The 13,046-nt window shown below is 33.0% G+C and overlaps 1 long non-coding RNA gene across 1 annotated transcript in view; it reads right to left on the bottom strand.

The window, feature by feature from the left end:
• Positions 1 to 2,950: 2,950 nt before the first annotated feature.
• LOC144577771 (uncharacterized) overlaps positions 2,951 to 13,046 on the bottom strand; it is a 33,901-nt gene continuing 23,805 nt past the window's right edge. Inside the window, exon 3 of the long non-coding RNA XR_013522330.1 lies at positions 2,951 to 10,250. This is a non-coding gene — a long non-coding RNA (uncharacterized LOC144577771). The remainder of the gene's footprint in view (positions 10,251 to 13,046) is intronic.

Here is a 13,046-nt window from a genome sequence, read left to right as displayed (position 1 = left end):
GAATGGAAAAACCAAACATCATATGTTCTCACTCATAAGTGAGAGCTAAGCTATGAGGACACATAGGCATAAGAAAGATACACTGGACTTTGGGGACTCAGGAGAAAGGGTGGGAGGGGGTGAGGGATAAGACTACACATTGGGTATAGTGTACACTGCTCAGGTGATGAATGCATCAAAATCTCAGAAATAACCACTGAAGAACTTATTCATGTACAAAAGTAAATAAATAAGAAATAAAATTTAAGTGAGAAATTTGTATATTTTCAGATACCATCTGCATTTTCTTCACGATAAAAATATAATACTTCGTGTTATTCCCACATTCCTCTTCCAGACAGCATATATAAATGGAAAAGTTATCCCTGGATTTCAACCACTTGAGTTTCAATCCTACGCATGCCATAGCATTAAGACCTGCCAGTGCCTCAGTGATCTTATCTGTAAAATGGAACAATAAGAGGTCCTACTTCATAGGGAAGTAATGAGGATCAAATGAGATAATACATGTGAAAAAAATACTTGACACACAGCAAGTGTTCAGTCAATGGATATTATTATTAACCAAAATCAATCCGTTATTCATTTTATCTTTTAAATATTTCCAATATCTGTTCCTACTCTCCATTCCAGGTGTAGATGCTCATCACTTCTCACTGGGACTATGGATGCAACCGTATCCATAGGCTAAAGTACAAGTTCCATGGCCTCATTCAAGATTCTCCATGACCTACTAATTTCTTCCTGTTTTTCATTGTTTCAATTCTGACCAAATCTGTTATTGAGTTGTATGTTCTAGTGCTATGGAACTGCTTTACATCATTTGCTTATGTTCAGTCTTTGCCCACATTCTTTGTTTTACTGCCTTTTACTCATTTTTCAAAGTAATGCTCAACATTTGTCTCCTCATTAAGGATTGGTGTTTGCTTAGACTCTTTGAGCAACCCCAATCTTCTATCATAAAGTTCTATTCTACCCTTATTTAGAGTAATGGGCTGTGCAAATTACTTCTAAAATGCCACAAGGTTACAGCCTCCTTAAACACAAGACAGAGCTTTATTCATTTTTGTAGCTGTAGGACATGACCGAGTCAGACACAAAGTAGGCCATCTGCATATCTATCTCCATCTATATATTTTCTTGCTATATTGAATAAACTCTAACAATTCCAAGTGTTCAACAAGGTTGCATTCTCTTAGAGCATAATTTTAATATTGAGTAGATTCCCATTCTTTGAAAACATAATATGACAATTGACTACATGTGTAGAATATTCTTAATTTTTTTAACTGGGAGAATAACATCTTTTTATTTATTTATTAAATATTTTCTTCATCACATTTTAAAAAGCAAAAACATAACTATTAGAAAAACTATTGACACTAAACCAGAAGCAATAATAAAATTTTAAATATGAGGGATACTTAAAAAAAGATATAATACACTTTTATTATTTCTTAACTTACTTTAATTCTAATTAGATAATTTCTTCACTTAAAGAGATTATTTATATTTGAAAAAATTTCTACAACAAATTGCATTGGAATAAACTTTTGTCATGAGTAGAAATGTCTACATTTCACCTGTAATTTTGCATATACCCTGTCGTTGCTTCTCAGTATGAAGCTTATGTGAACTTTTCATACTGAGTCACTAAAACAGACCTGAAAATCATGGTTTAGATTAAAATTCCATCCTAGAGGCAACCTAGAAACAAATGATATTATCAACTGATAAATGGAAGACACTAGACTCCGACTCTGAGGACGCAGATGTGTGGCAGAGAATCGATGGGGGTGGTCTGGTAAATGAAGACACAAACATGTGGATCCTGTGTGATAACTAGGATGATGATGAGAAAAGTCAGAAATAATACCCTTGAAATCTGTCTTTTCCTGAAGCTCATTTTTCAGTTTGCTTTCAAACTCTACATATCCACATTTATCAATATTTCAAGGCAAATGACTAACCGTGAATTTTAATGTTTTCTTAAGTTTTCCATGGAAAGAGTTCATCAAATAAAGATCAGTGTGTCAATCAAGTGATGGATGAAACTACTGAGTCAAGAAACCATGGTGTGTGAGGAACTGTTGAAACAGTTCAATAGTTGAACTAAAAATTGTAATGTAAAGAAGAAGATTTGGTGTTGTGAGAGGAAAAAAATAGTTATCTTTAAATATTGTTAAGACTTCTATATAAAAATGGGATTTATATATGTTCTTTGTAGTTCTGGAAGGCGCACAATTCAGAAATGAATTTAGTTCCTAACAACAATTCAATAATAATGACAAATATCCAAGGTTAGAATTGTTTTGAATGCTTCTGAGCATTCTATCATTAGAATTAAGTAAATTCTGAAAGACTGATTGTTAGGAATGTGGTCTAATCCTTCCTAAACTGTGGGGTATGATGTGCTAAATTATCTCTGTTTATGGCTCTTTATTAAACAAATACGTACCAAGCATCTCCTATGCTGAGCCATCATACTGGGACTACAACTTCATATCAATGAGACCCTGTGCCTACCATCAAAAAGTTTATGTCACCACATCATATGCTGTACTGAAGGTAAGATGGCTACCATCATAACACCCAGAAAATATCAAGTACTGGCAAAAATGTGGAAAAACTGAAACCTTCATGCATTGTTAATGGAAGTATAAAATGGTACAACAATTATGAAAAACACTATGGAAGTTTCTCAAAAAATTAAAAATAGAATTACCATATGATCCAGCAATTCTACTTCTGGGTTATATATACTCAAATGAATTGAAAACAGATAAAACAATGTTCATAGCAGAATTATTTGCAAAAGCCAAAATTTAGAAGTAACCCAAGCCTTCATCAACATATGAACAAATAAACAAATTGTCAATAAAATGGAATGTTATTCAGCCTTAAAAAGAAAGAAAATTTTAAACATTCTATCATATGAATAAACCTTGAGGACATTATGTTATATGAAATTAAGCTAACCTCAAAAGAACAAACATTGTATGATTCCAATTATATGAGTTACCTAGAGTAGTCAAATTCATAGACAGAGAAGTAAAATAATGGTTGCTGGAGGTTGAGGAGCAAAGAGAAATGGGTAGTTATTATTTAATGGGCATAGAAGTTTTGTTTGTAAAGATTAAAACATTCTGGAGATGGATGGTGCTGATGGTTGATTAATATGGTAAATCCAGGTTATGTGTATTGTACCACAATCTTTTAAAAAGCTCATTATCTAGTTGTCCTTTTTGCTCTCAGCATCTCAGATTCAATCTATATATGCAATGGGAATCCCTTATGGAAATCTCTTATGACAAAACATTTTAAATACTAAAAATTAGTCTGACTCACATTTCATTGTCTTAGTAACCAGCAACACTAGCCACACATTTATCCAAACTAGAAATCTACGAATCAACTCTGACACATCCTTCTCCTTCTTCACTCCCACCCCCAAGCAGTTATTAAGTCCCACTTTTCTGATGTTTTTAATATGTTTCAAATCTCACACTTCCTTACAACTCAGCAGCTAGTTCCTTGCTCAGGTCACCAAAATTTGATGTGTAAGTTAATGTGGTAACCTTTAATTCAACTCTTTACCTACAGTCATATCCCACTTTAATTTTTAACACACGGTCAGAGAAATCTTTACAAAGTGAACTTCCCTATTTAAATTTCAATTCCTCCTTAGGGATTTCAGAATAAGGTTGAAATAAAGAATAAAGCATAAAATCTTAGCATTGCATTTGACGTCTGACCTCTCTGTAATCTTGCTAATTTCTCTAATCTCTCTCCCTTCATCACTTATGCATTTAATCAACAAATTTTTATTGAGTACTTTCTATACAAAAAGTAGTTTGCTAGGTTACAGGGGTAAATGTTAAATAAAACAGAGTCTACTGTTTCATGGAACATATGGTCTAGCATGGGATGGAGACATTAATTTTAAAATTACACATATAAATATATAAAACAAAAGTGATGAGTGCTGGGGAAGAAAGATAAAGAATATATATATAACATATTCTAGGGGTTTGGAAAGGCCTTTCTCTCCAAGGAGGTGATATTTAAGATTTCTAGGTCGAATATCGATTTTAAAGACAAAATGAGAAAAAAAATTCAACCAGGGAGAAAAACATATGCTCTAGTTTAAGCAAGATGGAGGATAGAGTATCTGAGGAACAAAAAACAGTGTAAGTAGAGCACAAAGAATGGCAGTACAAATGGAAGCTAGAGAGCTGTACTGGATGGCTAGGATTTGATTTTTACTCTTCAAGCATTCATCCTCCACTTATTTTGATGTCTTCTCTCAGGCTTGCTCTCTCTTGTTTCTTGCTCATTGCACACTGTGGTTTCTATTGGGGATATTGTTTATGAGCCTTTACCACTGTTCATCCTTGAGGGGTCAGTTGGAGATCTATCCTTGTCTGAGACAGGTGCTGTGCTTGTGTATATCCCTTGAGCTGTGTATAACCCTTCCATAGCATTTTCTGTACTAAAAATTCCTACTGTTTATTATTATAAGAACATCAATGCCTTCAGAGAAGAAACTAAGTACCATTCATCTTTGTATGTCTAGCACTTACCATCATTTCTAGTGCAGTTTCATCAACAAATATTTATTGAGCACTTACTCTGGAAAGGTACTAAAATAGGAATTCTGAGGAATACAAAGTTATGTAAACATGACCTTGAAGGAACTTGGTGTTTATTTCAAACAATATGCAATATACTTTCCTGAGGCCAAATGTGCACAGAGACAACAGAGAGAAGAGCTTTCTTAGACTAATACTTTAGGGTAAATATATATTACAGTTTAACAAATACATTATGGCTTTCGAGAAATTGTGTTCACTTTAAGTACCTTCCAACTCTTTTCTTTTAACACTCCTATATTCAATAGAAACTTAAGAGGAAAGTGATAAATCTATAGAAAAATTAAAATATTTAAGAACTTTGTTATGTTACCATTCTGTTCAACCAGGCCAATGCCATCTGTCAGAATATTTAACTAAAATATTATATGTTATCTGCTTTCTTACTTTTTATTTTGAGATAATTTTCTTTTTTGATTTAGCAGTAGAAGTTGTATGTTTATGGTATGCAACATGATGCTTTTATATATGTGTACATTGTGGAATGGCTAAATAAAGCAGTTTAACACAGGCATTACCTTACATTCTTATGATGTATGATAGATCTATTTAACTTCTGCCTCCTACCTAATAAAATCTTGTGTCTTTTGATACAATGTGTGATTTTAAAAGCTTTCTTAATTTTTAACCATATGTTTCTACTATTTTTTTACATTCTTATACTTTTATATCTATTCTGCATAAAGCTTACTTTATATTACTTTCCTATCCAGAAGTTGTTGTTAACCCTACAACAACAAGATCAATAACAAGAATATATCACAGTAACTTTTTGAGACATTCATTAAGTTTATTTTTATTTGATGGGATAGACTTTTGTCATTAATACACTCAGAATCCGTTCACAATTAAGGACCTCAAAATTTCAATTTTAGCTTTATTGGAATCTATTGACATCAACCCTTTTCATTGAGTTTCTTTGGATTTGCCTTTATCATGAAAACTTTAGATTCTTTTTTGCTTGAGTAGGTGCAGAATATATGGTAATAATAGAATCCTATGGAGCAGAAATGATGTTAGATCTCCAAATATATTTCTATATTTTCTAGAATATGCTCTAGAGAACACTAGCCAACAAGCCAAACTATACAGAAGTGTTATGTGTCTTAACAGGTTTTGGAAACACTATCATAGCTGTTTGTTGGAAAGATAATTTTGTTTTAATTTTAAGGCTCTGCTATGATAAACCAAAAATAAATAAGCTTATTAGCACTGTTCCAAGATATTTTACCACAGATATTACATTTCCAGCAATATCTATTAAACCATGAAGGTGAATTTTATGAACATTTTAGGAAATGCTAATATGGTAAATTCTTTTAACTCAATATATGAATAAAATAACCTGAATTAGTAATTACATAATATCATCATGAAGGTAGTTGCTGGCAGAATAAGGAATAAAATCTAGCTTTTCTTCCTCCCAGTCTTGGCTCATATTCTTTAATGACGGGGTCCAAAGTGGCTCCCGCCGGAGGTCATGGCGCTCACGAAGATGAGGTCATCAGTTCAAGGCTAACCTGAGCAGCAACCTCATAAGCTCAAACTGATTGGCAAAAAAAAAAAAAAAAGAAAAAAAAAAGAAAATGATAGGTAGGTATACGAGTGCATAAACAATCTGTGGAATTCCTAAAATTACTTATGCACTGTAAACAAAACAGATGGCTGAGCCAATGCTGTGAATTAACTAAGCTTATGTTAATTAATTGGATGATTTAAAAAATATATCAGTGAAAACATTTTCTGTTGACATGTAGGGAAGATAGTAAAATAATCCACCTGTAAGACTATATGAGGTTTGCAGTGTATTCTCAGTTTGGCCATAGTAAGTAACTTGGAATTATGTTCTAAAAGGAAGGATAAATCAAATATAATAAGGCTATATTTCAATAAGATATTTGGTAGGGATATTTTATTTTACTTGCAGAAAATAAAGAGAAACACTGCTGGATTGGTTGTATAATTTGGTGGATTAGTAACTAACTAAAATACACTACTCAGTTCTGATTTGGCACTTGAGGACAATTTGGAGGAAGACTTTTAATACTCTTTTCTTGATCCATTCCTATTCAGTGATTTTATCAGTAACCAGGAAGAAATTCTAAAAATTGCTAATGGTATAAAACTCAAAGAAACTGTGAAGTAGACAGAAACCAAAATGTGGGTTTAAGAATTTTTTGACAGGGTAAAACCTGTCAATGTGTTCAATTTGATATTTTAAATTTCAACAAAAATAAATATAGGGTTCTAATGATGAGTAGAAAGTAAAGTAAACAAAGAAACCAAATACAATATTCTGTAAGCCCAGGATAGGGAAACACATTCACTGATCTTCAGGTCAAGTTGGAGTACAAAATTGTGATGAAAATCATTTAAAGTATGGTACTCTAAGCTTTTAAGGATTGTGGGAGTTCAGAGGCAAAGGAAAGAGGCAGCATAGTTCAGTGAAAAGAAGGTAGTCTTCAGAATCAGGAGTCCAGAATTTGGGATGCATGTTCAAATCGCAGTTCCATATTTACTAGCTGTTTGTTCTTGAGCAAGTTTATTTTATATTCAAAATGTAAATATTAGTAAGTTCATCCTTTTCTTTTTCTTTGTCTGCTTCTTTCCTATTCCACTGGTACCCACCATTTTCTTTACTTCTGCTCTAACCTCACACTTTCTATTTTCCTTCTTTTTCCATTTACTTTCTCTTCCTCTTACTTTTTATTCTTCCACGTTTTCTTTCAAAATGCCATTTTCCTGTAAGTTCCACATGAACTTGATCTCCTGACCTTCCACTTAGGTGGTGTCTAAGAGTTCTGGGCCCTGGATGGCAGCTCTATTGCCCTATCATTGCTGTGGCTATGGGCTAACCATCATATTCTAGAATATTCATACTGATGGATCACAGCCCAGAATTTGCAGTGCCAGACAATGTTCAGCAGAACAGGTAATCACAAAATGGGCTGAGGAAAGAGCAAATATTCAGATCACTATAAATATTATAATAATCTTTATGATGTTTGGAAAATATTAATCTATGTCATTTTCTAAATATTTAAAGTCATCTGCTTTTGAATTTAATTGAATGGGTGTTCAGTAATACTTGAGATTATATGATGCTGTTAATTTTTCAATGATAATATAACTTAAAGTAAAAATATGTTCTAAAATGAAAATATCAACATTTCTTGATATAATTTGTTGTGAGGTTATGTATGTATCTCCATGTAGACTTGTTAGGTTTCTTTTTTTTTTTTTAGAGGATCTGAATTTACATGTGTATATTCACAAGTGAGTGTGATCACTTTCTTTTGATTGCAACAGTATTTGCATTTTGGTAATAGATTATGTTAGTTTTTCAAACTACAATAGGTATTTTTAGATGTTCCTAAATTCTACAGTAGATTGCATCATCACCACTCCTACCCTAACTCCCAGTATCTCTGTTATAAAGAACACAGAAAGTATACTGTCTTTTTTACATTATGATCTGTACTCTTTAAAAAGTTTGAAAGAAATCATCTGGACAAAACCCTGGCCTGAGATCACTAAATGTATTGAACATAAATCCATGATAACTTTTTATGCTTATTCTATGTGTTTAGGTCTTCTAGTCTTTCTCAAATATATTACTTATAAATTATACTTAGATAAATTTTCTATTGAAATTAACATTTGTCTATCTGTTAGCATAGAACTGTGTACAATTCTCATATATATAAATCTTTATATGACTGGTTTTAATCCTGTTTATTCTTTAATTTTTATTATTTTGTTGCTTTGAATGTTTCTGAAAATTGCTGCATTGAGTCTTCTATTCGCTAGAATTAAACTCACATCTACACTATATTTATCTCCAGCATCTAAATCAATATTGAATGTAGTGGGGGAATCTGGCTAGATGGCCAAATAGGAACAGCTCCGGTCTGAAGCTCCCAGCAAGGCCAACACAGAAGGCAGGTGATTTCCAGCTGAAGTACCCAGTTCATTTCATTGAGACTGGTTAGACAGTCGGTGGAGCCCATGAAGGGTGAGTAAAAGCAGGGTGGGCTGTCCCCTCACCCAGGAAGTGCAAGGGGTCTGGGACCTCCCTCCCCTAGCCAAAGGAAGCCATGAGGGATTGTGCTGTCTAGCCCAGGTACTACACTTTTCCCACTGCTTTTGCAACCCACAGATGAGGAGATTTCCTCCTGTGCCTATACCACCAGGGCCCTGGGTTTCAAGTACAAAAGTGGGTGACTTTTTCAACAGACAGCAAGCTAGCTGCAGGAGATTTTTTTCATATTTCAGTGGCACCTGTGGTATTTGATTTTCTGTTTCTGAGTTATTTCACTCAGTGGTCTTCAGCTCCACACAAGTTGCTGCAGAAGATGTAATTTCATTCTTCTTTATCACTGTATGGTATTCCATGGTGTATATATATCCCACATTTTCTTTATCCAGTCCATCACTGATGAACACCTAGGTATTCTAAGACTTTGGTATTGTGAATAGTGCTGCAAAAAACAAACAAGTGCAAGTGTTTTTTTTTTTTTCATATAATGGTTTCTTTTTTGGAAGGGTAGATGCTCAGTAGTAGTACTGTTGGGATGAATGGTAATTCTATTTTTAGTTCACTCAGGACTGTTCATACTATTCTCCACAGGTTGTACTAATTTACATTGCCACCAACACTGTATGAGTTTCCTTTTCTCTTTATCCTTGCCTATATCTGTTTTTTGACTTTTTAATAATACCTATGCTGACTAGTCGAAAAAGATAACTCATTGTGCTTTTAATTTGCAATTCTCTGATGATTAGTGATGTTGAACATTTTTTCATATACCTGTTGGCTTCTTAAATGTCTTTCTTAAATAAATACATGTTCATGTCTTTTGCCCCCTTTTTAATGGAATTATTTGTTTTTTGTTGGTTGAGTTGTTTGAGTTTCTTTTACAGTCTCGAGATATTAGTACTTTCTTGGATGCATAATTTGCAAGTATTTTTCCAATTCTGTGGATTATCTGTTTATTATTTCGTTTGTTATACAGAGGCTTTTTAGTTTAATTAAGTCCCATTTATCTATTTTTGTTTTCGTTGCATTTGCTTTTGAAGTCTTAATTATAAATTCTTTCGCTAGGACAATGTCCAGAAGAGTTTTTCTTAGGTTGTCTTCTAGGATTTGTAGTTTCAAGTCTTGAATTTAAATCTTTAATCAATATTGAGTTAATTTTTGTATATGGTTGAGAGATAAAGGTCCTGTTTTACTCTTCTGCATACAGCTAGCCAAATTTCCCAGTGCTATTAATATTTATTGAATATTTCCCATTGTTTATTTTCGTCAACTTTGTTGAAGATCAGTTACTTGTAGAATATGTCTTTATTTCTGGGTTCTCTATTCTGTTCCCCTGATCTATATGTCTATTTTTGTTACAGTACTATGCTGTGTTGGTTAGTTGAACCTTGTAGTATAGTTTAAAGTTAGGTAATGTGATCACTCTAGCTTTGTTGATTTTTGTTTGTTTGTTTTTCTTTTTTGGAGTGCAATGGTGCAATGTCTGCTCAATGCAACCTCCGCCTCCTGGGTTCAGATGATTCCCCTACCTCAGCCTGGACAATATGGTGAAACTATCTCTACAAAAAAAAAAAAATACAAAAATTAGTTGGGCGTGGTGGCCAGTACTAGTTCTAGCCAGAGCAATCAGGCAACATAAATTTTAAAAAGCATCCAGATTGGAAAAGAGGAAGTCAAATTGTCTCTGTTTGCTGATAATATTATTTTATACCTAGAAAATCCTAAAGATTCCTTCAAAATATTCATAGATCTAATACATGACATAAGTAAAGTGTCAGGATACAATATCAACATACAGAAATCAGTAGCATTTCAATGTACAAATAATGTTCAAGTTGAGAAGGAAACCAAGAACACAATCCCATTTACAATAGTGACACACACATGAACGATACCTTGGAATACATTAAGCAAGGAGGTAAAAGATCTCTACAAGGAGAACTGCAATACACCAATAAAAGATACTGTAGATGACACAAAGAAATGGAAAAAATATTCTATGCTCATGAATTGAAAGAGTCAATATCATTAAAATTACCACATTGCTCAAAGTGATCCACAGATTTAACAAAATTTCTATCAAATTACCAACATAATTTTTTACATAATCAGAAAAATAATTCTAAAATGTAAGTAGAACCAAAAAGTAGCCTAAATATCCAAAGTAATCCTGAGCAAAAAGAACGAAGCCAGAGGCCAGGCACAGTGGCTCACACCTATAATCCCAGCAGTTTGAGAGACAAAGTCCGGTGGATCACAAGGTCAGGAGTATGATGTTGGCTGTAGTCGCAGATAGTTCTTATTATTTTCAGGTATATTCCTTAGATGCCTAGACTGTTGAGGGCTTTTATTATAAAAAGATGTTGGATTGTATTGGATACATTTTCTGCATCTATTGAGATGATCGTATGCTTTTGTTTTTAATTCTGTTTATGTGATAAATCATGTTTACTGATTTGCATATGTTGAACCAATCTTACATTCTTCGAATAAAACTTACTTGATTATGATGTATTAATTTTTTGATGTGCTGTTGGATTTGGTTTGTGAGTACTTTATTGAGGATTTTTGCATCTGTGTTCATCAGGGATATTAGCTTGCAGTTCCTTTTCTGTTTTGACCTTGCCTGATTGTGGTATCTGGGTAATGCTGGTTTTGTAGAATGGATTAGGGAAGAATATCACCTCCTCATTTTTTTGGAATAGTTTCAGTAAGAATGATACCAGTTGTTACTTTGTGCATCTCATAAAATTTGGTTGTGAATCCTCCTAATATTGTGTCTTTTTGTTGAGAGTTTTTAAAATTATTGATTCATTTATTGGTATGTTCACTATTTCTGTTTCTTCCCTCTTCAATCTTAGAGAAATATATGTTTCCAGCAGTTTATCCACTTTTTTTTAGGTTTTTTAGTATGTGCACATAGAGATGCTCATAATTGTCTCTAATGATGTTTTTATTTCTGTGGTATCAGCTGTAATGTCAACTTTATTATTTCTTTTTGTGTTTGTTTGAATTTTCTCTTTTTTTCTCTTGGTTAATCTAGTTAGTGGTCTATTGATTTTGCTTATTATTTTAAAAAATCAACTTTTTTGTTTCATTAATCCTTTGTATTATTTTTTGGTCTCAATCTCATTTAGTTCTGTTCTGATATTTGTTATTTGATTTCTTCTGCTAGGTTTGGGTTTGGTTTATTCTTGTTTTGCTACCACCTTGAGGTGTGATGTTACGTTGCTAATTGGAGGTTTTTCTTTTTGATGTACGAACTTAATGCTATAAACCAGAGGTGTCCAATCTTTAGGCACCTATTAGTGTTAGTGTACTGTAAATGTGTCCAAGATTTGGGACACATTTAAAGTACACTAACACTAATGATGATGAGCTTTAAAAAAAATCCTAATGTTTTAACAAAGTTTATGAATTTGTGTTGAGCCACATTCAAAGCCAAACTGAGCTGCATGGGCCGCAGGTTGGACAAGCTTGCTATAAACTTTTTTCTAAACACTGCTTTTGCTAAATCCCATGGGTTTTGGTATGCTTTGTCTCTATTTTCATTTATTTCAAAAGTTTTAAAAAAGATTTCTGTCTTAATTTAATTGCTTACCCAGTATCATTCAGGAGCAAATTGCTTAGTTTCCATACTCTTGTGTATTTTTTAGAGTTCTTCTTGGTATTTATTTTAAAATTTGTTTTTCTATGATCTGAGAAGATATTTGATATGATTTTGATCCTTTTGAATTTATTGAGACTTGCTTTATGGCCAGGAATATGGTCAATTTTGGAAATTGTTTCATGAGCAGATAAGAAAACTGCATTTTGTGTTATTGTTGGAGAGAATGTTCTGTAAATGTCTATTAGGTCCATTTGCTCTAGAGTATAATTTAGGTCCAGAGTTTCTTTGTTGATACTTCTGCATCAATGATCTGTCTAGTGTTGTCAGTGAGGTGTTGGAGGACCCCTCAATTATTTTATTGCTAGCTATCTCTTTTCCTAGGTCTAATAGCATTTGTTTTGTGAACCGGGGTGCTCCAGTGTGGGGCATATATGTATTTAGGGTAGTTAAATTTTCTTGTCTAATTGAACCCTTTATCATCACATGGTGGTCTTCTTTGTCTTTTTTTTAGTTTTATTGATTTAAAGTCTGACTTATCTGATATAAGAACTACTTCCGGTCATTTTTTTTTCTTTTGTGTGATACATCTTTTTCCACCATTTTAATTTTCATAGGTATGTCTTTACCCATTAGGTGGGTCTCTTATATTCAGCAGATGGTTGGGTCTTTTTTTAAAAAAAATCGAATTTGCCAATCAGTATCTTTAAAGTGGAACATTTAGGTTATTTATATTCAAGGTAGCATT

The sequence above is a fragment of the Callithrix jacchus genome, chromosome 9 (assembly GCF_049354715.1).
Source record: "Callithrix jacchus isolate 240 chromosome 9, calJac240_pri, whole genome shotgun sequence".
NCBI lineage: Eukaryota > Metazoa > Chordata > Mammalia > Primates > Cebidae > Callithrix > Callithrix jacchus.
This window is presented reverse-complemented; position numbering and strand designations above follow the sequence as displayed.